This window comes from Cebus imitator, unplaced genomic scaffold (assembly GCF_001604975.1).
Source record: "Cebus imitator isolate Cc_AM_T3 unplaced genomic scaffold, Cebus_imitator-1.0 Scaffold237, whole genome shotgun sequence".
Taxonomy (NCBI): domain Eukaryota; kingdom Metazoa; phylum Chordata; class Mammalia; order Primates; family Cebidae; genus Cebus; species Cebus imitator.
In genome coordinates, this window is record NW_016107552.1 from 3,563,930 (window position 1) to 3,579,587 (window position 15,658).

The following is a 15,658-nucleotide window of genomic DNA, read 5'->3' on the forward strand; positions in this document are numbered from 1 at the left end:
CCCTATTCAAAGTGTTTGGAATCTTTATTTTATTTAAAACACTGATGACATTTGCCAATTTTTGATTGCTTTCTTCATGTTGTTGATTTGTAGGAGCTCTTTATATATTGCAGATTTAGTCTCCTATTGGTTATGTATGCTGCATTTGAGGAGTAGCAGCACTGCCAAGGACACTGAGTGTCCTGACTGTGCAGAGCTTCACCGGAAGCTGGAGACAAGGAACTGATGCAAGAAGAAAAGATAAAAAGAGGCAAGTAAGAAACAGAATTAATCCCCAGTGCTGATCTGGCCCCTATCCCAGACCCTTCAGGGAATCCTGGCAGTTTGAAGCAGCATAGTCGGATAGGCCTCTGCTGGGGGTGTTGGGAGGGTTTTTTTGGCCTCCTTTTCCAGGATGCTCAAGATGAGGCTGTGGGCCTCCTGGCACAGTTCAGCACCCAGGAAAGCCTCCACTCATCCACGCCATGCTGCCAGTCATGGCTGTCCCTCAAACAGTTCATAGCCGACAGCCACCGGCTATAGGGACAAGGATGGGAAAGTTGTGGGGGCGCTAAGGCCCGAATGCCGAAAGCATAGGCAAAAGTATCAGACACATGGTCCATTCCCCAGCCCGCATGTGAATGGACCACAGGGGCCCAGGTAGTGTGGTCATCCTTAGGGCCCCAGAGCAGCCAGGGTGAGACCCTACACCCAGGCAGGAGGTGGAAGCTCAGGGTTCTGGCCCCAGATCATTCAGAGACTTGCTCTATGATTCTGGGAAAGTCCTGGTTTTCTCTAGGCCTCAGTGTTTCTGTCTGCCTCATTGGTGTGGCACAAAGAGGGACACTGCCCACAGGCTGAGCTCACACCTGCATCAGCTCCTCCAGCGCCATGAGATCAGCCAGCATCACCTGCTGGCCAGCAAGGAAGGCCCTGTCCCCCAGGAACTTGTCCTCTAGCCACTGCAGTGTGTAATCCATGGCAGTCCTCTTGTGTTCCACCTTCTCCTTGGGCACCTGGACCCCAGTGAATGGCCCCAGCACCTGACGGGGCCAGAGAGTGGGTCAGTCTGTGGCCCCTGTCTACTCCCAACTACTCTCTGATGGCCAAGCACTCTCCACATGGCTCGCCTCACCCAGGTCCACAGGAGTACACCAAAGGTGCCACGGACGCAGTGGCGTGCCAGCCCAGATACTCATGAACCCGGGCACGAGCCTGCAGGTCAGACGGATACCGGTGGTCCGCTGTCTGGTACTTACAGCTCAGGTAAATCAGGATGGCTGAGCTGGGAATGAGTGGGCAGTGGCTGTAAGGAGTGGGCAGTGCCAGTGGCACTGGCACCAGGCCTTTACCCCCAGTGGGGCCCAGGGGCTTCTCTGCATTTGAAGGACTGTCCTCCAGCCACAGCCTCCATCCAGCTCCTCGGCACCACCCCTCCTCCCCTGAGTCTCCTGTCTTTGTTGTCGTGGGCACCAACTCTTGGCTGGACCTTCTGCTTTACACTTTGAGAACCTCATCTCTGTGATACCCCAGCAGCCGCCCTGTGAGGTAGAGACTCTTGTTAGCTCTTTAGCACAAGAGAAAACTCAAGGTCAGAATGGTCAAGTGACGTGTGTGAGGCTGTGCAGCTCAGAAAAGACTCCCGGGACCCCTGGAACCCTGCATGGGGCCGGCACACAGTGGATGCTCAATGGAGTGCCTTGCGTGTCCATGCGCATTGTTCAGGGATCAGGAGGGGAAGCACATCTTCCGCCCTCCTCTGACAGGTCCCCCGCCATCATTTCTGCAGCTAGCTGACCTCGTGTTCTCTTCCTGCCTGGTGGCTGGACCTCACCAGGAGCTGTGCCTACGGGCCATGGTTTTGGCCTCCAGTCCTGGCCTGGGCAGATTGGGGTAGTCTGAGAGAAGTCAGTAGAGGCTCTTCAGCTTGCATTTATTGAACCTACTCTGTACAACACTGGAAAAATGTCCCCTTGTCCTCTCTTCCAATACCCTTCAGTCTGGGAGTGGAGGGGCACTGGGGCTCAGAACAGGATGAAGACAAGAGGTTCTTGGACAGGCTGTGTCAGCCCCTGCTCATCCCGGACACACCCCAAGCTGTTTGTGCTCCCCAGGTCCCCCTCCTTTCCCCTCCCTGCCCATGGGGTATGAGCCAGGGCCACGTGTTGCTTTTCGGGGGCCCAGTGCCATAGACCCTACCTGGTTTCAGGCCTCGCCCAGACCCAGAAACGACGGGGCCCTGCCATCCTACAAAGGCCCCAGTGCAGGGACATCGGAGGGTTCTTTTAGAGCTTTGTTTCTCCAAGCTGCAAGGCAGCAGGAGGGAGGGAGGGAATGGGATCCTCTACAAGGGATCTTAGAGTTTCATCCAGCGGGATGTGACAGACTGTGCCCTGCAGAGCAGCTGCTGCCAGACAGCAGGAGCTCCCTTAGTGCCCAGGATGGGGAGGGCGCCACAGCCGCAGGGGGCAGGAACGACTACTTTGCGGGAACCTCCTTTCCTCTCCCTGGATCCCGGCCCTGGCATCTCACCAGGGGGCGCAGTGATGGGCCACTGCTGGGCCCGGGACCCTGGCTGAATCTTTCAGAGTATCCCATCCCTTTGGCCAGTGCCCCAAGTGAGCCAACCAGAATGCTTCCTTGGGAGTTTTGAAATTGGAACTCGAGAGAGGAGCTCCCTACGGGGAGGTAAGTGGGAGCTGGGGCCACCTGTAGTGGCATTTCGTGAGTTGACCGAGTAGGCTAGTCTCAGAGAAAGACAGTGATAGCCAGGCTAGTGGCCCACACCTGCAATCCCAGCTGCTCAGCTCGGGAGGCTGAGACGGGAAGATCACTTCAGGCCAGGAGTTGGAGATCAGCTTGGGCAACATGGTGAGACCTTGCCTTGCTGTCTCTGTCTCTATCTCTCTCTCTCTTTTTTTTTTTTTTTTTTTTTTTTCTTTTTGAGACAGTCTGGCTCTGTTGCCCAGGCTAGAGCACAGTGGTGTGATCTTGGCTTACTGCAGCCTTCATTTCCAGGGCTCAAGTGATCCTCCCACCTCAGTCTCCTGAGTAGCTGGGACTGCAGGCATGCGCCACTGTGCCCGGCTAATTTTTGTATTTTCTGTAGAGACGGGGTTTCACCATGTTGCCCAGGCTGCTCTGGAACTCCTGGGCTCATGTGATCAGCTCACCTTGGCCTCCCACAGGGCTGGGATTATAGCCATGAGCCACCGTGCCGGGCCCAAAGTTTTGGTGGTTTTTTTTGTTTCTTTTTTGTTTTTAATTAATGGGGTATGGTGGGGTGCACCTGTAGTCTCAGGCACTCCAGAGGCTGAAGTGGAATGACTGCTGGTGCACAGGACTTGGAGGTTGCAGTGAGCCATGATCATGCCACTGCACTCCAGGCTGGGTGGCAGAGCAAGATGCCATGTCAAGAAAGAGACAGAGAAAGAAAAGAAAAAAATGTGGGGAGAAAGAGATCCAGTCTCAAAGAAAGAAGGGAGGGAGGGTGGGAGGGAAGGAAGGGAGGAAGGGGGAGGGGAAAGGAAAGGGGAAGTGTGGGGGAGACAGAACAGGTTCTGATTCCAGTTCTCTTGGTGGCCTCTACACCCCTACTCTCCCATGACTGGAGAAGTTTTCTGAGAAATCTCCCCACCCACCCACCTCCCACCCCAATTTTTTTTTTTTTACTAAGCCAATTGGCATTGAGTTTCTATCTGAAAAACACAAGGAAGTTCCAGGAAAAGCCTGAGAAGCCCTGGTGGGCTGAGGATTCAGCTCGTATGGGCTAGTAGGGGGGAAAGCTGGAAGAGTAAAGAGTAAAAATCCAAGAAGAAATTTGCATCCAGGAAAGGAGATGAAAGAGTTAACCTAGTTGGATCCCAGAAGAGCCTGACAGTTTCCTGACCTCATTCACTGCAGGTTCCAAAGGCCTGGCTTCCCCTGGGCTGGCTGCCCCCTCCTACCCACAGGGTCAGACCTGGCTCATGGGCGGATGGGCCTCTGTGCTCCCCTGGCCTCCCTCCCCCAGGCTCAGGTGCCTGCTTGTGCATCGGTCTCAGAGTCACCTCCATCCTCAGCAAGGACCTCACTTGGCCACTTAGCTCCTCTCTCCTCCACCTTCAACCTCTTCCCCTCTTCTGGCTTCTCCCACATAAAAACCTGCTTGACTCCTGTCAAAAATCTCTCCCCTTTTAACCACTAACATGTTTCCTTCTGCTCATTGGCTGGTTGAAGGCATCATTTCCAGGCTGTGGCCTTCACTCTCCTGCCCCTAACTCCCTGCAGCTTGGCCCTGGGCCTCCAAACTCCAGAAAATCCTGAAGCCGGCAGCCTGGGGCAGTGTCCTGTGGCTGACCGTTGGCTGTTCTCCCACCTCCAGAAAGAGTAGGGAAGAAGGAACAGCCTCAACTAAGCCTAAATGAGAAGGAGGGAAGGGCCAAATGAAGGCAGTGCTAAAATCTGAATGCTTAAATCACAAAGACGGGATGCGGCAGGGGAGGTGATGCGGCAACCACAAGCCTTTGCTGAGGTTGGTGGTTGAAGAGGGAAGTAGGCAGTGGCAGGCACTCCAGAAGAAACTCATCAAAGGCACAGGAACTCCCCTAATATGAGCAGAGTGTCAGTCTGTTTTGTGCTGCTGTAACCGAATACCACCAACTAGGTTATTGAGCTGTACTCTCATTTCATCATCCAGGCCAGAGTGTAGTGGCACCATCTCGGCCCACTGCAACCTCCACCTCCTGGGTTTCAGCGATTCTCCTGCCTCAGCCTCCTGAGTAGCTGGGATTACAGGTGTGAGCCACCATGTCCAGCTGATTGTATTTTTAGTAGAGACGGGGTTTCACTATGTTGGCCAGCTGGTCTAGAACTCCTGACCTCAGGTGATCTGCCTGTCTCGGCCTCCCAAAGTGCTGGGATTACAGGTGTGAGCCCCCACCACACCTGGTGGTATTTTATTTTATTTTATTTTTCCTTCCCCCTCCCACCCCACCTGGTGGTAATTTATAAGAAGTGGAAATGTGTTGGCTTATGGTTCTGAAGGCTGGAAAGTCCAAGATTGAGGGGCCAGCGTCTGGCCAGAGCTTTCTTGCTGCATCATTCCATGGTGAAAAGGTAAAGAGAGAGCAAGAGGTTGAACTCACAGCCTCATGTCCTTTTATAATTCACATCAATCCATTCATAAGGGTGGAGGCCTCATGAGATAAACACCTGTCATTAGGCCTCCCCTCCCAAGACTGTTGCACTGGGGATTACATTTCCAACACATGCCTGTGGGGGACCCATTCAAATCATAGCACGGCAGCATCTTCTCTTTCCTTCCTGTGGTAGGCTGAATAATGACCCATAAGGATATCCAAGTCCTGATCTCTGGAACCTGTGAATGTTACCTTCTGTGGCAAAAAGGACTTTGCAGAAGTGATTAAGAATGTAGAGAGGGAGGCATTGTCTTGGATTATTTGAGTGAGCCCTAAATACAATCACAAATGTCTGTGTAAGAGAAGATAGAGGGAGATATGACACAGAAGGCAGAAGAAAATGGAAGCTGAGAGAGATTTGAAGAGGTTTCACTGTGAGCTTTGAAGATGCAAGATGGGACTCTATGACCCAAGACATGCCGCTCCAAAAGCTGGAAAAAGCAAGAAAACCAGTTCCCCCTCAGAGCCTCTGGAGAGTGTGCAGCCCTGCCGGCACCTGGGTTTTGGCCCGGTGAAATAGATTTTAAATTTCTGGTCTCCAGAACTGTAACTATAAGAGAATAGATTTATGTTGTTTTAAGCTACCAAGGTTGTGGTGATTTGTTACAGTAGCCAGAGGAAATGGGCGCAGAAAGCTCATCTGGTGATGAGGAAGCAGGTGCCAGGAAGCAGGGTGCTGCTATAAAAAAGGAAAATCTAGGCTGGGCACAGTGGCTAGTGCCTGTAATTCCAACACTTTGGGAGCCCAAGGTGGGCGGATCACTTGAGCCCGGGAGTTCGAGATCACCCTAGGCAACATGGCAAAAACCCATCTTTACTAAAAATACAAAAATTTACCAGGTGTGGTGGCTCACGCTTGTAATCCCAGCACTTTGGGAGGCCAAGGTGGGCCGATCACAAGGTCAGGAGATAGAGACCATCCTGGACATGGTGAAACCTCGTCTTTACTAAAATATGTTAGGCGGGCGTGGTGGCGCACCTGTAGTCCCAGCTACTCGGGAGGCTGAAGCGGGGGAATAGGAATAGCTAGAACCCGGGAGGCGGAGTTTGCAAAGAGCCGAGATTGCGCCCCTGCACTCCCGCCTGGCGAAAGAGCAAGACTCGGTATCAAAAAAAAAAAAAAAAAAAAAAAAAAAAAAAAAAAAGCTGGGCGTTTTAGCACATGCCTGTAGTCTCAGCTACTCAGGACCGAGAGGTGGGAGGATCTCTAGAGCCCAGGAAGTCTAGGCTGCAGCGACTTGTGATCGTGACACTGCACTCCAGCCAGGGCGACAGAGTGAGATCCTGTCTCAATCAATCAAATAACAGTCTTAAAAATGTGGAAGTAGCTCTAAATTTGGGTGATGTGTAGAGGCCGGAAGAATTTTGAGGCCCATGATAGAGAAAACATAGATTGCTTTGCACAGATTGTTGATAGAAATATGGAGGTTAAAGGCTACAGGGAGAGCTCACGAGTGTAATAAGCATAGTAGAGGAAGCCTATATTGCCTTACAGCATACCTAAGTCACAGGCAGCTGTGGGCAGAAATATAGATAATAGAGCCACGCCCCCGCATGGAGCAGGCTAGAGGCTGATGGGCTGTTTGACCACGCCAGTTCCGCCTTCACGTGTCCCCTTGAAGCCCCGCCCCCGCGCGGAGCATGCTGGGGATACGCGGACTCAACCTACCTCGCTGGCCCCGCCCACCGGGGGGGGCTTCCGGCCACCGGAAACGGGCGTTCGCTGCGCAGTAAGGAGGCGTTGACCATCCGCCAGTGTACCCAGGGCCTCCTAGGGCGCCGCCGAATGGCTCCCTGTGTCCGGGTGGCCTCGGGAGCTGCAGGGAAGGGGCGGGAAAACCTCCCGGGACTGGGGAGCGCAGAGCTGGAAAGGGAAGGGCCTCGGGACCTCAGATTGTTTTGAATCAAGGGCCGAAAGCTCGCGCCGGGGGGAGGGAAGGAGCTGCCTCCGTGCCTTCAGAGGGAGTCTGGAGTCCCAGGCCGTGTCGGTGGAAGGAACTGTGCAGCGTCCCAGAGGGAGGGAAGGAGAAGGGAAGAGGGGTGGACTCAGAAAAAGTGGAGGGGAAAGAAGGGAGATGGCAGAAATGGAGGACAGGAGAGGCATCGTTCCCCAGCCCTGTAAACCATAACGAGCCCCTGCTAGAGAGCAGAAAAGGGGTGGGTGGGGAGTGGGGGCTAGAAAGGAAAAGAAGCAAGAGCCGTCTTGGTCTGAGGCAGGAGCCCAGCTCCTGGACAGGAGGAGACCTCGGAGATGGCTTTCTTAGGTGGCTGTGACTGCAGCTCTTTCTGGTGCCTCAAGCTCCCTCTTAATCCCTGGGAGACGTAACCTTTACCTTCGGGGGAGATTTCCCTTCGGGTTAAGTAGGGGAAAGAGGGACAGAGGGACAGTGGCAAGGGATGCCAGGGGGAGGCGAGGGAGAGGACACAGGAGTGTTAGGTTTGAAAAAATGATGAGGGTGAAAGAGAGTTGATCAAGACTGTACAACACAGGTTTATTAACACAGCCTAGCAAGGTGGGAACCAACTCAATGCCAAAGCCCCACTACCACTTTCAGGCTGGAAAAATCATAACGAGAGGGGTCTGGACGGTATGACTTAGCCCAAGAGGATGTTGATAAAAATATTCCTTAAACCTGTGTCCAACAGGATGTGATAAAGAGGTCAGACAATTGGGCAAGGTGTTACTGAAAGCCCAAACCCCGGTAGAATGTTTCACTCTGACCAGGGTCTACAGAATGGCAGAGAGATTTACAGAATAATACAGCTTGGACTAACAATGAGGGCACAGCCTGTGGAGAGCTAGCCGTTGCTTTTAAGAGAAGTCTGTCTTTGGCTATGCCAGAAGCACTGCAATCTTATTTTAAGGGCTTTTGGCTGTGGTGGACTATGTCTAAGACTAGGGGGTCCAGAGAAAACCCCATCCTTAGTAACCTTTGTCAGTAGGGAGACTTCTCATTGAATCTACTCCTTGGGTTTGACCCTGTATCTTGATTTGATCCTTCTTAGGTTTTGAAGAAGGGAGATGGGAGAAATTCATCCTTCTTGGATTTTGAAGGGAAGGTGAGGGTTAAAGAAAGAATCTGAAAGAGCTCACAGTGCCATGAGACAGGACAGAAATATATTAAAAGGAAAAAAAAAAGTTGGCGGCTTAACAGCAACACAGGTTTATGGCCAGGACAAACCTGTGGAGGGGGGACAAGCTTAGTGTCAGAGCGTGCATCCTGCTCACAGACTGGAATAGTTATTTTAAGAATAAAAGAGGAAAGCCACACGAAGGGTGGCTGGACAGTCAATAGGGACGAGTTTAGACAAACCTGAGAGGGGCTGCGGGCTGAGTTAGGCCACACTCTTACAAACTAAGGATATTTAAGGGTTTTGGAAGGTGACTTATCATAGGTTCAGAATGTTTCATGTGAGGGAAATTTTATTGCAGGGTGGGAATATCTCTGGTCGGAGAGGAGGCTATCTTGGGGTTGGCATGTTTCTGATCAGAAAGGGGTTTATCTTAGGGTTGGAATGTTTCTGGGTATGCTGACATTAGCCATTTGGCTGATGTTTTGGGGCTGGATTTAGGCAGCTTTTAATTAAGGGGGAACTTAGAATGGTGGTATTCAAGATGGCAGTGCTCCTGCTCTGTCAGTTACAGGTCTGGATGTGGGGAGGGAGGGCAGTATGGCTTGCTGCCCAGCATGTTGATGAAGCTGTTTCTTGGCTCTTTGTCCAGCAGGATGTGATAGGGATGTTCCTGTAGTTAGGTGGTTAGGCAGTATTGTTTTTATGGCTCGAACCCTCATGGAATGTTTTACTCTGATCAGGGTTTATGAAATGTCAGGAGGGTTACAAAATGGTGCAGGGTATCTTGGGGTTTAAGCGCACATCCCTCAGAGAAGACCTTGTTGGTTTTCTCCTTACAGAACCTGATGTAAGTGAACAGCTCCTGGGGGGGGGGGGTACATCTCAATAGGGAAATTATTGAGCTCCCAATGTTTTTGTGAAGCTGTTTTGCCATCTATGAAATAATTACTGCTCTGCCCCCTCCTGGGGTTGTTAGAGACCCAGTGAGATACTAAAAGCATGTTTAAAGCATGTAAGGTCTGCAAATGCAATAAAGTGTTGTCAGAAAGCCCAGCTCACGTGGCTTTGGGGGCCACTGGTAAGAAAATTGGAGGCAGCCTGTTCTGTCCAGAGCCTCCTGTTGTTAATTTCTCCTCACTGTACCCTTTACCAGGAAGGCTGTGTCACTTTGATCAACTGCCAGTCTGTTTTGGCTCTGCCCTGAGTCCAGGGACCTGGATTTGAAACCTACGTCTGTCGCTTATTAGCTGAGTGATCTTGGGCAAGTCATTTCAGCTCTTTCCTGCTTAAGTAGAGCTAAGACAGCCTATGAGTGAAACTATATAAACCAAGGCATTGCTGGCTCCAGTAGGAGGCAGCTGGTCTGAGAGAGAAGTCCTGGCCAGGAATCTGTTAGTTATTTTGTCACCAACTGGAGTGGCCTTGGGACAAAGCACAGTAGCTGTCTTGACGTCATCAATAGCCTTGACTTAATCCCTCATGTCATACTGTGTCATCTTCAACATCGGTCACTTTCATCGGCCTTAGCATTGGCCTTGGCCTCAGTTTCCTCATATGTGACTTGATGATGATTCTCATAGGAAGCAATAAGCTTGGGCTAAAGAAGCTATTGGGTCACATTATATTTTAAATGCATTTAAGTGGGGTCTTCAGTTCCTAGAGATTAGCACATTGCATGGCGTGAGGACAGAGCCATGGAGAATGTTTGGGTGAAGAGTTGGAAGGGAGGATCGAGTCTTGGGTGAAGAGTTGGAGGGGAGGATTGAGCCTTAGGTGAAGAGTTGGAGGGGAGGATTGAGTCTTGGATCAAGAGTTGGAGGGGAGGATCGAGTCTTGGGTGAAGAGTTGGAGGGGAGGATCGAGTCTTGGGTGAAGAGTTGGAGGGGAGGATCGAGTCTTGGGTGAAGAGTTGGAGGGGAGGATCGAGTTTTGGGTGAAGAGTTGGAGGGGAGGATTGAGTTTTGGGTGAAGAGTTGGAGGGGGGGATTGAGCCTTGGGTGAAGATTTGGTGGGAGAGGAGGATTGAGTTTTGGATGAAGAGTTGGAGGGGAGGATTGAGTCTTGAGTGAAGAGCTGGAGGGGAGGATCGAGTCTTGGCTGAAGACTTGGAGGGGACAATTGAGTCTTGGGTGAAGACTTGGAGGGGACGATTGAGTCTTGGGTGAAGACTTGGAGGGGACGATTGAGTTTTGAGTGAAGACTTGGAGGGGACGATTGAGTCTTGGGTGAAGAGCTGGAGGGGAGGATTGAGTCTTGGGTGAATAGTTGTTTGGAAAACAAAGCTGAACAGAGAACCAGGGCATCATCAACACTAATGAGTAATTTTTTTCTCTATAAAATAAAAATTTAGGTTAATAAAAGGAATGACAAATTTTGAAAAGCAGGCAAACACCACAAACTCCAGGAAAAAAAGTCCTGACATTTTTACGAAGTGCCAGACACCTTCACTGTTAGAATACTCTATCCTCGGCCGGGTGCAGTGGCTCACGCCTGTAATCCTACCACTTTGGGAGGCCAAAGCGGGCAGATAACCTGAGGTCAGGAGTTTGAGACTGTGATGTTGTGCTGGCCTAGAGCCAGAACCTGAGCAACGCCATCTTTATAAAATGCAAAACTGTTTTTTAAATAAGTTGCAAGGCTGCCCCATTCTCCTCACAATAACTGCTGGCCTTGGCTTCTGTAAATAGAACCGCTAGTTTGTTCTGCAAACTATGTAAAGCTGCTTACCTTTTCTTATCAGTTAACTGCCAGATTGCTAGCCTTTGCTTACCGGTAATAACTAAAATAAGCAGCCCAGGCTAATTCTATCCTGGCTCCTGTGTCTTGTAATAAGTAACTAAGATCTGTGACTTCTATCACCAGCCAGACAATGTGTAAACAAATGTTCATCTTGACTTCTGTAAACCACTGAAGTAACAAACAGAATGACAAAAGTCCCCTTGCCCTTGGAATGTCAGGAGACCCCCACCCTCGTCTCCGCCCAGGAGGTGATTTACAGAATCCACTAGCCCTTGGAATGTCTGAAACCTTTTCATCCCCATCCCCGCTCCTCACCCCCCCACTCCCAAGGTGGTTTTTCGGGTATAAAGAGTCTTGGCACCCTCCTTTCGACGCCACAGGTTGGAGAGACGTGAGTCCTCTGTGGTCGCCGGCATAATAAATGACCCTGCAATCTGGCATACTTTTGTCTTGGTGCTAACTTTCTATGCTCGGTCCAGTACAACAAGACCAGTCTGGCCAACCTGGTGAAACCCCATCTCTACTAAAAATACAAAAATTAGTCAGGCAGGGTGGTGTGCACCTGTAGTCCCATCTCTACTAAAAATACAAAAATTAGCCAGGCATGGTGATGCACACCTGTAGTCCCAGCTACCCAGGAGGCTGAGGCAGGAGAATTGCTGGAACTCAGGAGGCAGAGGTTGCACTGAGCCAAGATTGCGCCACTATGCTGCAGCCTTGGTGACAGAGCAAGAGTCCATCTAAAAAAACACACAAAACTCTGCCTCCCCATGTGTTTTGACTGCAGACTCTTTGATCACATTTTCATGTGACAGTGATTTTATAATATTTCCTATGGAGAGAACAGAAAGACAATTCTGTCTCTCCTTTGGCAGTAGGCATATCCCTGTGAGGTAGGAGAGCAGCAGGACTTTTCCAAGCACAGGTTAAAACCCTGCTGATTAAAACAGGACATAACAATTACAAAGAATGACCCAAAACCAGCTTGGATTAAGAATTATAATGCATTTGCATAAGATACACCCACCAGGGCCATGACAGTTTACAAAGGATGCCATGGCGATAACCCAGGAATGACCTTATATGGTTTCAGAAAGTTCATGAATAACCCACCCCTTATTTAGCATATGATTAACAGTGGGAATAAACAGCCAGCATTCCTGGAGTGCTACTCTGCCGGTGGGGTAGCCCGGCTCTGTCTATGGAGCAGCCATTTTGCAGTACACTGTTGCTTTCTAAACTTACTTTGCTTTTAGTTTTGTCTGTCAGCTCACTCTTGAATTCTTTCCTGAGTAAAGCCAAGAGCCTCCCCACCAGCTGAGTCCTAATTTGGAGGCTCACCTGCCTCAGCCAGAAGCCATTTATGCACTAAGACAACTATAGCAATTTAAGTAGATACAGAAGTGACTTCAAAGCCCAGAAAACTATCCCACTAAACCCATACAAAATGATCCCCCAATTTTGCCTTGGAAGCCTCTTAACATCTCTGCGGTGAGGGGTTTGTAAAGCCCCATTTTATAGATGAGGAGACTGAGGCTCAGAGAAGTGACTCACACAGGGTCCCACAGCCAGAAAAGACAATGTGAGCTGGGATGTCAGCTCCCTTCCTGGACACCCCCCTGCCCAGCGAGCCGTGGCACTCACATGCATGAGCTCCATGATTGCCACCAAGTCAGACACAGAGATATGGGACCCAGTAAGGAAGGCCTGGTCTGCAGGAACTTGTCCAGCTCAGCCAAAGTGGCTGCCAACATCTTGGGTTGCACTGAGTCATCCAGGAACACAGGGATTATCATCTGATGGGCCAACAGGCAGAGAGAGGGGTCAGGGTCTGCCCAAAGCCCATCTTGGTTCCCACCCTCATCCTAACATCACCAGTCCTTTGGATTTCTGCTCATCTCTGCCAACCCCTTTCTACTCATGGCCACCAGCAGCCTCATCTCCTACTCAGACACGGACAGCCTCCTCTTCTCCCTGGGTCCTCATACAAGGCAACCAGTGGGATCCTTCTGCAATCTCAATCTGCCCATACCCTCCCTTGCATAAAGCCTGCCATGGCTCCCCACCACCCTCATGAGAAAGACCTCGACACAAAGCTTCCCCGGTGCAGTAGCCATCCCTCCCCACTTCTCACTCCAACTGCTACTGCCCCCCAGCTTGGTCAGCAGGGCCTAAGTGCCCAGCTGGGACAGGAAGCTGAATAAGACGGGCCAGCCTAGAGCCCAGGAGGAGGCTGGAGGGGTCTGACCTATGGATGGGACTGGCCGGGGATGGAGGGTGAATGGCAGCTCCAGGGAGTTGTCCTTGACCCTTGCTTCAAGGAGCTGGACACAGGAAAGGTGGACCACTGATGAGTCAGGGTCTGTGATCCAGTGACTAGCAGAGAGGCCTCCTCTTCCCTGATGCCTCTCAGATACAGGCCTCAGAACGCTGGTACTGGGATTTTGGGGTGGGGGAGGGCACAGACCTCAGAGAACTCAGGGTACTCCCCACTCACCTCACTGATCTGCCCCGCAGGCCAGCGGCACAGTGATGCCTTTGCCCAGGTGAACCCCCTAAGGAAGGTGTGAGCCTTGAAAGACGAGGCCTTCACCTTGGCTGAGAGGTAGCAGGTCCCTGGGCTGCTGCCGGGCCTTGTGGGGCCAGTTAGTCTTGTCTGTCTGCTCACTGTTGATGGATGGATCATGGATTGTGTGCCCTGCACAAGTCCCAAGATGAAAAATGGGCTGAGGCAAGCAGAGGTTCCCAGGGTTGAGAGGGGCTGTAGAAGTACCCTCCTGCATTGTACAAATGAGGAAACTGAGGCTGGAGGAGGGAAGGGGCTTGCACAAGGCCACAGCACTCAATCTGCTTCCAGGCCTCCTCACCACTACCCAACTCTCAGAAGGAAGGAGAGTACTACGTTTTTAGCTTCCTATCCCAGCTGGGCACTTAGGCCCTGCTGACCAAGCTGGGTGACCTGTCAACACCCCAGAGTCCCTGCTAGACATGTCCCAGCCCTCAGCCCAACGTCATTCTTGCTGGGAATCCCTGTCCTGTTCAGCCACGCAGCCTCCAGTGGCTCAGCTCTTCTTCCTTTCTATGCCAGACTCTCAAGGCTCCCTCCCCACTGGGGGCTCCCAGGCCTGACTCACTTCCAGCACCCCAATCCTGTGCTGGAGGCTGCATTAGGTGCCTGGTTAGTGTGTTTGGATCGGAGGGCCTCAGTCGAGCCCGGCTGCAGTCTGATCACAGGCCTACCCGTGGGCCTCTTTGCCCTTCTACAGAATGGACATGCACACCCTGCCCATTCTCCCTCCACAAACTGCCTCTGTGTCCAGCCCCGGTTCTGCAGCAGGTGGCTCCGGCTGGTTGTACCAAGGGCAGCAGTTGGGAAGGTTCAACTGAGCAGGGGCCTCCTTCTGGCCTGCCCAGGGGCTCTGGATCTGCTCTCTGCCCTACTGCTCAGTTATAGCCCTGGCTCCGCCATTGAATTCGGCTCCAGCTGCATCTCTCTAGGCCAGCCAGACCAGCAAACCCTGCAGCTCCAGGTGAGGATACTGGCCTCCTGCCACACGGCCCTGCAGCCTCTAGGGGTAACCCCTTCAGCTGGATGAGAACCCCATGGGATAGAGCAAGTCCAATACAGGGGGAAAAAAAAAAGCAGAAGAATGGCAAGAAATACAAAAAAGTGGCAGAGACCCTGGGCCTGGCATGGTGATGCATGTCTGTAATCCCAACACTTTAGAAGGCTGAGGCATGCGGATCACTTAAGCTCAGAAGTTCAAGTCCAGCCTGGTCAACTTGGTGAAATCCCCTTTCTGCACATATCAAAAATAATAATAATAAGTAGCCGGGCATGGTGGCATGCCTGGTAGAGTCCCAGCTACTCTACATGGGAGGAGGAAGTGGGAGGATCGCTTTGTGATATTGTGCTGTAGCGGGCCTAGAGTTAGAGCCTGAACAACATCATTTTATAAAAGAAAAAGCTGTTTTTTAAAAATAAGTTGTAACGGCTGCCCCATTCTCCTCACAATAACTGCTGGCCTTGGCTACTGTAAATAAAACTGCTAGTTTGCTTTGCAAACTAGCCACTATGTAAAGCTGCTTACCTTTTCTTATCAGTAACTGCCAGAATTGCTAGCCTTTGCCCACCGGCAATTGCCAGACTAAGCACCCCAAACTAATGCCATCTTGGCTCCTGCGACTTGTAATAAGTAACTAAGGTCTGTGATTTCCACCGTACCCAGATAATGTGTAAACAAATGTTTATCTTGACTTCTGTAAAACACTTAAGTCACAAACGGAATGACAAGAGTCCCCTGGCCCTTGGAATATCCGGAGCCCTCGTCTCCGCCCAGGAGATGATTTACAGAATCCACTAGCCCTCGGAATGTCTGAAGCCTTTTCATCCCCATCCCCACTCCTCACCCCCACTCCCAAGGTGGTTTTTCAGGTATAAAAAGTCTTGGCACCCTCCTTTCAATGCCACAGGTGGAGAGACGTGAGTCCTCTGTGGTTGCCGGCATAATAAATGACCCTGCAATCTGGCATACTTTTGTCTTGGTGCCAACTTTCTACGCTCTGTCCAGTATAACAGCTTGAGCCTGAGAGGTTGAGCCAGGATCATGTCAGTGCCCTCTAGCCTGGGCTACTGAGTGAGACCTTGTCCAAAACAAACAAACAGGAAAAAAAAAAAAAAAAAA

General features: G+C 51.2%; 1 pseudogene across 1 annotated transcript in view; it reads right to left on the reverse strand.

The window, feature by feature from the left end:
- LOC108282266 overlaps positions 1-15,658 on the reverse strand; it is a 16,459-nt pseudogene continuing 801 nt past the window's right edge. The window contains exons 2-7 of the transcript XR_005195390.1: positions 9,036-9,096; positions 6,829-6,976; positions 1,814-1,858; positions 1,115-1,285; positions 891-1,022; positions 1-516 (exon numbers count right to left, since the gene is read on the reverse strand). The product of XR_005195390.1 is annotated as a glutathione S-transferase theta-2-like (transcript). The remainder of the gene's footprint in view (positions 517-890; positions 1,023-1,114; positions 1,286-1,813; positions 1,859-6,828; positions 6,977-9,035; positions 9,097-15,658) is intronic.